Source organism: Centruroides vittatus, unplaced genomic scaffold (genome assembly GCF_030686945.1).
Source record: "Centruroides vittatus isolate TY-2023 unplaced genomic scaffold, ASM3068694v2 contig_3175, whole genome shotgun sequence".
Classification (NCBI taxonomy): Eukaryota; Metazoa; Arthropoda; class Arachnida; order Scorpiones; family Buthidae; genus Centruroides; species Centruroides vittatus.
The window spans coordinates 758,877-773,318 of NW_027122041.1; the positions used below are offsets into that span (position 1 = coordinate 758,877).

Sequence of the window (14,442 nt, forward strand, 5' to 3'; positions counted from 1 at the left end):
TTTCTAGTTTATTGCTAACATCTAAAAACTAATGGCCAATTAGGGTATTTCTAAATATATAAATTTAAATAGAGTTAAAACTGAAAATATTATCGTAAAACTTTGTAACTACGCCCAAATAAGTGCGCTGTAAAATTATAGAGGTTTGATTTAATTTAAATTAAATGTATTTAATTAATTATAAAGAAAAGAAATATTATTAAATTTCTATTGTGTCAGTTTTAAATAGAACTAATGAAATTCAAGAAAAATATTATAGTCTGGCTATGCGAGGAAGACCCTACAACGCAATACGATGACATCAAATAGGGAGAACTCATTGCCACAAGTAAGGATGTTCGATATATAAAATGAAGGTACAGTCTGATACTACATAATTATTTCATTCTGATTAAAATTACTATCAAATCAATATTCTAATTGAAATTTTTGTTAACTTGCGAATAAACAAACGCGACAGCCGGAAGGTTAAACGGGGAACCGGGCTCGAGTCCTGGCGATCCGAAAATCCCAGAAATTTTTCTGGGTAAACTGTCGGTCTTTGTCTTTTATTACCCGCCGTCGCCATTGTGAGCCTGAACCACGATTAAAAAGCCATTTTAGTCCACAGAGTGGAAATAACAAATAAATAAATAAAATAAACAAATCCGTTATTCAGATGATAAGTTATCGTCAGAATTGGATGTTAATGAATAATTTCGACACGTATAAACTAATGTTAAACTTATTATATTGATAATGTTATAAAAATGTACACGTTGGTAAACTTTCCAATTTAAAAAACCTTTCTAGATTTGAGAGCTTAAATACAAGCTTCCCTCCCTAAAATAATAATAGATATGTCCGTTGATCACATGAGGCCATAGAGTAAGATATCTTTTTCACGTGGACAGACTATATCTTGTTTTATAATTCATTAATAAAATACTATGGATCTGAATAAAAGAAATGTTGTATTCCGATTTTAATCATTTAAAAAGGAAATAAGAAATTGACAAAATTTAAAATTTAGTTGTGTAAGGTCAAATGGAATGGTTGAGGAAAGTGCAATGAATAGAATTCTCAATGGCTAGATTTTTATACGCCGTTCTATTTGAATAATCGAATAGAATAGTATATAAGAGAAGATATTTTACGAACAATATTAAATTTTTAAGCATGTAATGTGAATACTAAATACAAGAAATCGAAGAAGTGGTATAGACAAAGTTCATAGTTCTTTGTGACTGAAACGACAGTACTAATATAGATTACAATGAAAGACAGATTTACAAGTTACTACACAATATATATAAATGTTGACTTGAACATGTTGACAAACAATTAACAAATTACATTGTTTGATATAAGAACTTAAAGCCAAATGGCTCAGCTTAAGAGAAGTATCAAGGTTATGGCTAGAAATTTTGAAGGGAATAGATATGAGTATAGGGACTTGTAGTAAACAGCTGTAGACAAATATAATGGAAAACCCTGACCCGAAATTGCTGAGAAATATAGGGTGAGAAAACAAGCTTACAAATTAAGGTTTTGATTTTTAATCAATTATTGCAATATCTTTTCTTCTCTGTGAATAAGATGTTGTTCTATTGTAACCTTCACCTCTTCTTCAATTGTACCTTTGCATCTTATTCTAATCTTCCCATTTTTTCTTATTGCTTTCACTTGTAAATCTATGTTCTTATTTTCTATGTCTTTTTATGTTTTATTCATTTTTATCTTCTGCATTGAAATTGTTTATGCTCCATGTTGAACATTGAACTATTCATAAAATAGATAATTTATTCATTGAAATGCAGTAAAGCAAAATAGACCTATAATTATAGATCTTTATTGATCTTATATATTCAACTCTCTATATAGATTTTTTGAAAAATAACAAGTTTTTCCAGAAAGAAAAAGTACAAGAGTTGCTTCTCTGTCCTTTGTTTAAAAACTTTAGAAAAATTTTTTAATAAGAGGTCTTTAAACTCCAAAATTTACTAAAATATTATGTGAATTATCTAAAAATCTTATTTATTTTTATATATTGTTATTCATGAAACCTGTCTACAAAATTGCTTTTAAAATTTTATAATGCATTTCATTTGTTCTGGAATTTCTCTATTCATATAGAGTGGATGATACACATAAAGTACAGTTTTCCAAATATAACTTTGTTTTTATTATAACTGTACGCAATAGATTCATACATACAAATTCATACATTTATTAATTATTTGTTTGTAAAAACATATAAAAATTGTACAAAATTTACATGATATTAAGTATATTATATCCATAAAGAATATGAAAATCTGTATATTTTTTAAATATCTTTATATAGCTGTCACTGTACTGTACATTTGACAGGTATAAATCTGTAAAATGTATAATAAGAATATTATGTTTAAATTCTCATTATGTAAGAATGTAAATATACATTGGAAAAATTAATATAAAATTTGCATATTTTACAAATTATTTGTTGTATATACAGTCAGACCTCGATATAGCATCATCCTAATTATCGCCACCCTCGTAAAGCATCAAAGAGTATTTGTCATATAAATGATCTCTCACAAACTCTTCAATATTTCTGAATTACTAAATATACGAATTTGTATGGCAAACATATCATCAAATTACGTGACTTTGACACTCCTAAGCTCCAAGTTCTATACATTACTATACATTTTATTTTTTGAAGTACTTCGGTTTAGTGGTACTGTACATTTACTACCAATTTTAAAAAACGAAAAAATGATAGCGCTAAATCGAAGCTCGTAATTTTTATAAATTACGATCAAACTTTAGTTTAGTGCCACCATTTATTTGTCTTTAAAATTGGCACTGAATCAAATGTGGCGTTCTTTAAAATTGGCACTGAATCAAATGTGGCGCTAAACTGAAGTATTTTAAGCGAAAAAATATTACGTATAGCAATGATGCCTACACAGTTTGAGATTTGGAGTTTTATATCAAGTGATTTGATGAGATAAATGCCATTTGAATTGCAAATTCGCACAAAATACTGAGTTCTGTAATATTTTATGATTAAGATTCATTTACATACATTCACATAACATATTATTTGGTGTTGTACTAGGGTAGCGCTAACAGAAGAACGCTATATCAAAGTTTGACTGCATTTTATATGAATACAATATCAACATCATATTAATATACTAGAATTTATATTTATTAATTTAATTTAAATATGTTTATATATATTTAATTAGAGATTTCGTAACTGTTCAATAAATTATTCATAAATTTCATGGTAATAAAATTTGCAAAGTTGGGAGTTAAATTGACTGTAAAATGTTAATTTATTACTATTACAAGGAGAGAGAAATATTTTTAGCAAACTGTTTATCATCGTATTTTTAAATATTTAATAATAACTAAATATTAGGTGGCTCAAAATCAGCTCACAGTGTTTTGTTTTTCGTATTCCAAGTACACTTGTGAATGCGAACAGAATATGAGAAATTTAGTGTTTACAATGGCTAATTGTCTCTTGGGCCACCCTCTATATCTATGCATTTATACCGATACATATTCTATATCTATGTGTGTGTTTATATACAATATATGACCCAAAAGTCATTGTAATGATAAAATTAATGCTTTAACTTATTTAAATACTCTAACAAGCAAAAATCATTTATTAATTATTTTGTGATGGTAATATAAAATAACTTTGAATAAATTTTGTGCGGTCTTCGAGTAATAGAATACTCACACACTCCAGAATGTAACCAATGTAACCGAATAGATCTAAAGTCAGTTATGAAAACTAAATTACTTTGCAATGATTAACTGACTTGTAAGCCATTTTGTATAAACTTTTAAATTGTTTGTGTAAGTAAAATAATATTTAAATATAGAAAAATATATTTTTCCCTGAATTGATTTCTTGCATTGGAAATAGCTTTATTATTTAATAAATAATTTTTATAAAAAGTAATATTATACTAAATATCAATTTTTAAAAATAAAATTTACGTTTTTTAATTCAAAAGTTAAACTAGAATTTGCGAATTCTTACAAAGTTATTCTTGCCCTTGACATCCATTTCTTTCATTACGAAATATTTCTTAAACTATGTTAAAAATTCAGCTTCTTCATTACATTAATAATGCATTTTTTAATATTTAATAATCATAAAATATATAAAATATTAATAAATAATGAATCAATAGAAATTATGAAATTCTTCATATAAAACACTAGCGGCTATCAGGCTTTCAGGCTACAGGCTTTACAAGTTTAGTTGTTTCTAGTTCACTTTACTTTATCCTTGAAGATAAATTAAAGAGTAAAAAGGCAACTTTATAAAATCATAATCAATTTTTTCTTTTAAAAAAGTAAAATTATAAATATTTATCTTTGCAATGGAAGAAAAAAGGGGAAATTATTATTCCTCTAACGTATGAAACGACTTGTGGCATTTCAAATTACTAAAAAAACCTGTATTATTATATTTAAAAATAGATTATACTTTGGCATTTTTAATGCCTTATATTTAATAAATTAGCATAAATCAATATATTGTTTTATGATTATAGTAATTTATCAGGTATAGAAATTATATGTTTACATACGTTTAGATATAGAAGTTGTTATTAGATGAAATTATAAATAATTTTTAAAGAAATATTATTAAATTTAGTGGTAAAATTCAATAATATTTTATATTATTCGTCCTTGATCATTATTTAAACTTTTTATTAATTGTTTTTCGTTGTTTCTTTTTACTCTAATTTAAATTTTTTCCAAGTAAAAGTATTTCATCATCTATTCGATATTAATTTATGAAATTTTAATTACATTTATATAATACACAATAACATTTAATTACGTATGTTTTATGCAAATCAAGAATTTACATTACTTATATACAAGGAGTCTTTATTTAAATTAAGTAATATAAATCATGAACATGCTTATATTGTCATTATCATCATTCTGTAATTCTATGTCCTCCTAATGAACACAATGTAAATCCATACTTTTCATAAAAGAGACTTTCTATGGGTTTTTCCCTGCTACAGAGCCATCGTATTGTTTAGTTCACGATCACAATGTGATAGTCCTGTACTTTGCAAAACTTGATAGTAGAATTTTATTAATTGTTCTAACAGAAATGAAAGGCAATATCTGTTTGTTTCATGACAGTAGCGTAACTAGAAGCTATATTAGAGGACCGAGTTAGAACTTGCAACCTAAATTCCTCCCTATACTACTGTGGACGAGGAGTGAATTCTTAAATATTGTATATACACGTGTATAAGTGCGTTTGTTACATTCAAATCATTTTCCTGTATTTATTTGAGTATTTTTCTTAATTTATTTATTTATAAAGGTAAGAGGGCTCAAAACCCAGAGGACCCTGGGTTTTGAGCCCTCTTACCTTTATAAATCTATAATAAAATGTACGCAGTGGTTTATAATAAAATGAATTCACTAGTTTAAATACTAGTTAATTTTATTGTGTTTATTATTTATAATGATCTTTTCTTAAATAATAAATTTAAAAATGCATTTAAATTTTAGAATAATATATAAAATATATTAAAGTATTATTTTTAAATGAATTTTTTTTTCTAAAAACGTAAACAAATTAATTAATGTAAATAATCTCTTAAATATACCATTTAATATATTATAATTAAGGCTTTCATGTTAAAATTAGTATAAATATTTAATTAAGGAAATGATTAGCTAAAAATAATACAATTAACTACTTATATATAAGAAATTTTATATTTAAATCTTATAAAATTTTTGCTCAGTTTAACTTCCTAAATAGCATATAGAATGATGTAGTAATTAATTAAAATTAACTCTAGATAATATTACTTTAAATTTAAGTAAAATTATCTTCGAAAGTTTCATAATAGTTCTTTTATGAGGAGTAAATAATGAAAGTACATTGCATAATCTCTTATGTTAAATTACATTTATAAACCACATTTAATCATTTTATGTTGGTAAAATCTTATGTGAATAGAAGAACTTTTGCCAAATTATAAGTGATTTGTCATTGTCATTTTTCTAAATTATCTATAGAAATTTATATACAGGAAATGTCATGAAAGCTTTAATTTATTTTTAATAATATAAGCATACTTGTTGTGGTTGTGTCAACTATAATAGAAGTTATGGTGTGATGTCATAATTTAAAATAAAATTTTAAAAGTTTTGTTTATTAATAAAAAAATTTTAATCATACTTATTATTTTTTGGCAATATATTTAGTGATTCTTTTAATAGATTAGCGGTAACTTGATTACAATGACATAAAAGCAACGATCTTAATATACAATAGTACAAAGGATATTATTTTAATTGACTTTGGTATAAAGACAACTGGATTAATTTTCAGCGATTTCTGGAGAATTAGTTAATTTTATTGTGATTTCAGAAGAATCGGTATGTTTACAGGGTTCAGAGATAACTAGCTGAATTTCCTATGGTTCAATTAGATAAATTTATTTTAATTCAGAGAAATTGGTTAAATATATTGTGGTTTAGGGGCAACTAATTGTGGTTTAAAGGAATAAACTACGTTTATTATGGTTCAGAAGAATTAGATAAATTTACACTGATTCAAACGAATTAGCTAAATTTGCAAGTCATTCAGAGAAATTGGCTAAATTTACAATAGTTTAGAAGAACTAGCTAAATTTTAATGGTTCAGAGGTAATAGCATAATTTGCAACAATATACATACAGGCAATTAATTTAATATGCAATGATTTTATTTACTGAAGATAAACAGCGAATAGTTACATACTTGCATTCATGAGCTTATTAGTATTAAAGATATATTATCTATTAAACCAATTATGTTTGCTAGACACAAGGATATAACCTTGTTATAAAACTGAAGTGATTATATGTAGAAGTAAAAAAAATATATATGTTCGAAAATGTTGAAAGGGAGGGCAGTTGTTTCGCTACCTGACCCACTTCAACGACGAGTTTAAAGAAAACAGGTATAAAACTCTCATTATATTTCCGAATTATTAGTCAAAGAAATGATTGAAAAAATAATACTTTGCTTGACAGGAAGGACGATGAAACTCTTAAAAGTTTTAAATGCATTGCAGACTTGAAATTGCATCATTTAAAAGCATGTTTAAAAGATTGTCTCTTTGTAAAAAAGTGCATAATTATTTTTAAACGTTTTTTTTAGTATTTTAATGCTATTTTTTACATTTGTAAATTTAAAAAATATATATATTAAAAATTTTATTATAAATATATAAATTTTACATTATTCTCTTTTATAAAACTCGTAAGAAATCAGAAGAAATTCCAGTTTTTGTATAAGGAATGTCACTTTATATCATAGATATGAGAGTTATATTAATGATAAATATACATTTTTTTTATTATATATAAATTTTATTTCCGGGATAGGAGTGTTTAACGTGATATCAGAGTCCTTGCAGTACAGCCAACTACAATAAACAATCAAGCATAACCTTTTTTTTTCTACTTCTCTATTTACACGTGCCTTACGAGTAAAAGCTTAGTTTCTCTATTGACAGTCACCTTGAATGTGTGAAAATTAAATGTGTGGCTTTTGTTTTCTTCTTATTTTTAATATAAGTTAGAAGATAATTATATTTCTTTGTATTGACACTTAACTGCACCATTTACTGAAAAGGGAAACAAAAAGCAAAGATAATAGTTAAATATGTTTGCTCTAAGTCAAGGATAACTTCAAATTTCCCTTACGTGTTTAATACAAGGATGTAAGCTGTGGATGAGAATATAATAAATTATTTTATCCCAAGAAAAAAAAATTCTTCTACTTATTCCCTGGATAACAGGTGAACCGAGACGTTATGATCTTTAATGATGTAAATATGTGTAAAATGTTTTTAAAAACCATATTACACAATAGCGTTTAAATTACATCTCTAGCTTTATATCTAAATAACACTGCATGATTTTTTTTAGAATATCTTAATTTACGCTGTATACCTCATCAAATTAACTAATTTTTAAATTGTAGTTATTAATTATGTAAGTAGGCTATGTGTAAATCTTGTGTAGAAGTTAAATTACACAAGCAATATTTAAATTACATCTATACTCCTTTAGGTAATATTTTAAAAAAATTTTAATTAAAAAAATTAATTAAAAATCTTATGTTCTTTAATGGTATGAATGCTGCCGACCCTCCAATAACGTCACCTCTCAACAAAAACACCATCAAACGGCGGCCATTTTTGCAGAAACGTTAAATAAAATTGAAGATAAAAAAAAACCTTTAAACAGCGGCTAGTTTTTATATTCCCGTCAGTGGTCGTTGTTCAGGGGTTTTACTATATATGTATAATCTTCTATAAAGCTACAGTACGCAAGTAGATCAATGTTTAATTTATTATGTTTCTTATATATAAAGTTATAGATATGAAAGATTATAAAAAATCTTACTCATTACACCTTATTAAATTTTTAAATTATTTTAAATTAATTTTTAGTTATGATCTTTAATGATATAAAAGTTTGTAAACATTTAGAAACACTTATCCAATTGTTTTTAAAATTAAGAAAAAAATTTATTAAATATAGATTTAAATTTTAATTAAATATGTAAAATCCAAAAAAGTACATTAAACAAGTGAATTATATCCAAACTTTATAGATAAATCCACTTCAAATTTAGAAATTTTTTTCAAATATTTTTTAGAATTATTATTTGTAAATAAAGGAAATGTTATGCAAAATAAGGTAATATAATTACATAAATCCTTTTTGTCTTTTTGGAGTGTTAGCAAAACAATTTCTAACAACTCAACTTTTGAACAATATATTTCTTGGAAATGTTGAAAAACGTGAAATGTCTTCAGTTAAACAGCACACCTCTACATCATACTCTAAAATTAAAATGTTCATATTGTGTCTAGACTTCTTTTTGCTCATATAAATGATGATTTTGCAATAGAGCTATTGTTTGATTTCTCACATTAGATAACAATTACGGAAAACACGATAATTTTTTCAGCACATTATTCATGTAAAATTTATAAATTTATTATTTTTATATCTTTTTCTAACTGTAAAATATTCTATACTTATTTTTTTCATAAAAATATTTTATTTTTAAATTAATTGAGGCATTAATATTAAAATGCCTCAATTAAATCAAATTTTTCTTATATTTCTCTATTGAGAAAACAATAGCACGAAAGTCTCTACGAAGTGATTAGAAGCCTCAAACATGTCTAAAGAGATTAGATGATACAATATAATAAATTAAATTTCCTCTAGTTTTTGTATAGAGAAAGCAATTGCCATTAGGCCTCTGAGAAATTCAATGAAATGAATAAATTTTAACAAATGTTTTTGAAGCCGCTCGTAAATTTCATGCCTTAGCTAAATTGTCTTTTCTAATAGGGCATAATTGATAGTAATTTGTAGAACGAAAATAAAAGTAGTTTAAGTGCAAAATGATACGAAAATTGATTTATGTTATGTTCTATTTCAAGTCTAACCTTGAAAAATGGAGTGCTTTGTTTTAATCACGATTACATTTTAAAACTAAGAAAAATAATTGGCGATTGTATAATAAACAAAACTCTACTCTTGTAATATAAGAACATTATCTTCTTTACTAATAAAAGTACAAAGTTTTGTATTTGTGTAAAGTCTAATTCTTTTGCAATTGATATTTTTCTTGTTAACAAATAATTCATTCGAGTTATTGACGTATTGATTCTATTGTCTTGTCCAGGTTAACATGTACTTACATACCAAAAATAAAAGTATATTGTCTCGAATTTAGAGATATTGTGTTATAATATTCAAAAAATTTAATTTTTTTAACTAAAAAATGAACGACTAAGAACATAATTTTCAGTTTTTCTTTTAACTTTATTCTTTGAGTACAAGAAAACCTATCTTGTAGGCTTGACCAAATCCTTTATAGGATGACTTCATGCCCATTATAGATTCGATCAGGGCTTCTGTGGGATGGATGGTCGAATAGTAAAGCTAGTGGGACCAAATATATCTGGATCTTGAGAATTCGTTCGAACTCGAACTCAGGGCCTTAAGAGATACGAGATGATCAGCGATTCCAAATTTATTCGGTTAACTGAATTTTCAACTATCCTTTATAAATAGTTACCATATTATAAGGCTTACAATAACATTTGAATGATTAATAGATTAATTCTTCCGTTTTAAAATTTATTTTATATTCAGTTTCAGTTTTTCTCTTGGGTTTCCTCTATAAGATTACAAAGTCTTGTTTTGTTTGAATTTGAATATAATATTTCTAACCAAGAAATATATAAATAGAAGATTTTGATATATTTTCTAAAATTTCTTTTATGTTTATTTGATATTTTTAAAATTCGTGTACATTTCTGATTACGAAATGAATGGTTAAATAGTTTTTCAGCTTTTATTTTTCATTTTAATAAATTTTTCGAGCTTTCGGAATGAGTGGTCCAAAAGTTTGCATTTGACTGATTTTTGGGCTACTTTGTGTATTCAAATGATAAACCAATTAAGAAATAAAAAAAATTAAGATATACTTTTTAATTTTTAAACATTGTGAATTGTTTTCGATGAGTTATTACATACTTTAACTAACAAGGAAAAAGATTTTAAAATGTTTTCGAATTTGTTTTTATAATTAACAGTGGCCCAAAACCAGTGTAAAGACTAAATAACTGTCTTACTCAAATACATTTTTTTTTACTTAGAAACTCAAAAATGATTATGATTATTATCAAAAAAAAAACAATAGAGAAATTCTTTATTTAAAAAAATAAATTTTTGAATAAGGTAGAAATTTAGTTTTTACGATCATTAACCAACATTTGGTCAATTCTGCATAGACTATATCATCATAAATACACGATTGCATTCTGGAATGTATGTGTATAAACATACGAGTGGCCCAAGAGTTAGTGAATTGTTGTCAAGACTAAATTGCTATCTTAAGCAACTACAGTACTTGATTACTTGCTTACGTTTGATTTAGAAAAATTGTTCAAAATAAGATCCTTCTTATTCAACACACAAATTATAACGCTCTGACATACTTTCACAGAACTGCTGACTTCTTGCATAAATTTCTGAATTTCTTGTAAACAACACAGACTTTTGGGCTACCCTATCTATACTTTACGTTAAATTTTTAACGTTTTTTGAATAAGTATATCTATAAATGAACGATATAATTATTTATTGAGTTTACAGAATATTTAAAGCTAACTTATTCATGAATATTATTAAAGAATCACTATAAACAGTTGTATCAATGTAGAACATCTTTCAGTTGAATATATTCGTGAACTCTGATAAATGATGGGCTTTAAAATATAGGTTAAAACTTTCTGCATGTGATGTTCTAATTTCACTTAATTATAAATAATAAACATTTCCAGTTTTGTAACTTCAAATACCTTCAACTATATTCTATTCATTTTTTATTATACATTTAAATTACAAATAAAATATTGTTTTGAATAATTTTTATAATAAATCAATGACTTACTTTAAAAATTCGAATTTCAGCAAATAAAAAAATCTATTTGATATCGATTTATAGGAAAAATTATCAAAAAATTGATAATATTTTATTAATATTTTTATGCGTTGAACAGTTATAAATTTTCTATAATTTTTCTATTGTTTTAACCTTTAATATTGTTTTCCCAATAAAAAAAGAAACCATTAAATAATGCTTTATTGTTCAACACATAATTTCTGACATAATTATGATAAATTAAAAAGAAAAATGGTATAATTGACGATAAATTTTCCATAATCAGTTATAGAAAATTTATCAGTTAAATTGCAATTTTTCTAACAAAAAAATAAAACGAAACATCTGTATTTTATTGTTTTCATTCTCATATTTACACTTCAATTAATGTATTCTGAGTATGTTAGAAAGTATGCATTGATTAATAACAAATTACAAGAGGAAACAATATAACTAATGATATATGCTCTATAATTGATTTCAGAGAATTTATTAGTTTTATTGTTTTGTCTTTTTAATAAAAAGGCAGAGAAACTTTTATATTTTATTGTCTTCATTCTTTATATTTATGGTGTAATTCAAGTTTTATTGTTAAAAGCATACTTTTGAACACAACTATGATAAATTAGAAAGCGAAAACAATACAACTGATAAATTTTCTATAAAAAAAATATAACTGATAAAAATTATTTCCTTAATAAAAACGCTATATTTATACTTTATTTAATGTTTTATAATTGTGTTAGAAAGTAACTACTGAAGTATTTTAGAATAGTAGCAATTCTTAGATTTAATCTTTGTGTCCTTTTAGATGAAACTGATTATACTGAAAGAATAAAAATTGAGGACAATTGGATCCTTAAATTATTGCAGTAGTGTAGCAACTGTTAGAAAAATTAAAACATGTAATTATAGGTATATGTGGAATTTTATTTATATAACTTCTCAATTAAATAATTATAATTAAATTTTATTTGTAATAGCCAAGTAGAGCGTTAATAATTTGCAAGGTAAAATAGAACTGTGAGGTTTTTTTTACATTGCAGAAGTTCCCTCGTTACTCACATTTCAAAAGGTGTGTCAACAACTTTAAGTTTAACTTCGTGTAAGAAAGATATATCATCATCTTTAATGGATAATTCTGAGTTAAAAATGTATATCAGTACCTTATAAGAGCTTATAAAGTGTTAATATATCTCTAAATCCTTATTTTTATTAAAGATTTAAAAGATAATCAACACTTAAATGCCTTTTTTCTTGAATTTTGTATTTCTTAAGCATTAAAAATTAAAGATTTTTCTTATAAATTAATATTAAATGCTTCTGAAATACTAACATTATAAATATTTCTTAACGTATTTCGACTTATTTTATGGCCGTAAAATTCGAATTAAAATTGTCACTGTAAAGCTCATCATTATATTTAACCATATTAACAGAAATGATTTCTTTTTTAATTTTATGAAATTAATTTATTAAAGTTTCTATAATCTTGAAAATTTATCAGGATTTATTCACGAAATAATGATACCAATTGGAAGTCTTATTCATAAGAAATTAAAATACTTTAAAACTTAAAAGCTAAAGTTATATTACAGTTCTTTAACGATTTTAATAATAAAAACATTTTATCCCTAAAACTATTAAAGTTTTTTATAAAAATAATCGAATTTATAAAATACTGATCCTTTTTCTTCTAATAATTCTTAATAAATAATTATTTTTTAAGAATTTGTTCATGAAATGTTGCTCACAGATACACATACAAACACAAGTAAACAAAAGGAAACATACAGAAACACATAAACACAGTTTAAAGATACAAACAGACAAGTAAATGTATACAACTCAAATATATATTCAAACATAGCACGCACAGACACATATACAGACACAGAAACGTAAATACTGTATACGTATTCACTATACACAATAGCTTTTGTTCTTAAATTAATTTATTTTCTTATAAAAGATTTAATTCAATTATTATAAATAGCATAAAAATATTCTATTAATAATAATTACCCAAGTAAATTTATTACATAGATAATAATCTTTTTTAAAAAAACATACTAAAGTAGAGTATTTAATTAAAAGTTTTTATACGTTTAATTATAAATTCTTGATTATGCATAATAGCGTACTGTACATAAAAATTTCATATATTTTTAGATTTTTTTTGATAAAATATCTGTAGCTATCAGGAAATTAATATAACCATTATTCACGAAGAGGAAAGAGAAACCAATTATATATCAGGAAAATTTATATAAGTACAAATCTGTATCAGTATACAAAAAACATTATAAAATTCCAATCAAATGTGAATTTTTGCCTCTTAACAAAACAGTATACAAGTAATTGTAGAAGTTAAGTTATAAACACTTGTTATATTTCTTAAAAAAATATAATAAACATGCCATAACTTTGATATCATACATTGTATGAGCACGGAATGTTGTAACTGAATACAGTTTACATTTCTTGAACATTATCTTCAAGGTGACTTATCTGGAGAGTGAAATGACAACGAATATGATGACACAGGAACGAGCCGACTTATAAAAATATATTTTAATATATTGTAATAATAATAGTATAATAGAGTAAAAGTAATAGGTAGTAAGCACTGTAGGAAGAAATTATTTTGTATATTACTTTATAATATTCTAGTATATTATTCTTTAGTTACGTTATTATTCTAAAATAATAGTACTCTTTCACTATTGTTATAGATTTATTTCTATTCTATAATAGAATACTTTTATGGATATTATTTATAAAATATATTATTGTTTATTTAATATAATTAATTATTTTTTTACATTTTTTATAGATTTAAACACTATTATTTGCTTTAAATTTAAGATATTTTAAGCTAAAATTATTATTAAAAACAATTGAAATAGAGTTTAACTTACCGGTAAAAATATACA

The 14,442-nt window shown here is 24.4% G+C and overlaps 1 protein-coding gene across 2 annotated transcripts in view; it reads left to right on the forward strand.

Moving 5' to 3' along the window:
* Window positions 1-341: 341 nt before the first annotated feature.
* The window catches only part of LOC136973456 (uncharacterized), a 49,295-nt gene continuing 35,194 nt past the window's right edge, over window positions 342-14,442 (forward strand). For both annotated transcript variants that reach the window (XM_067268188.1, XM_067268189.1), the window contains exon 1: window positions 342-356. The gene's annotated coding sequence lies outside the window, so the exon portion shown is untranslated. The remainder of the gene's footprint in view (window positions 357-14,442) is intronic.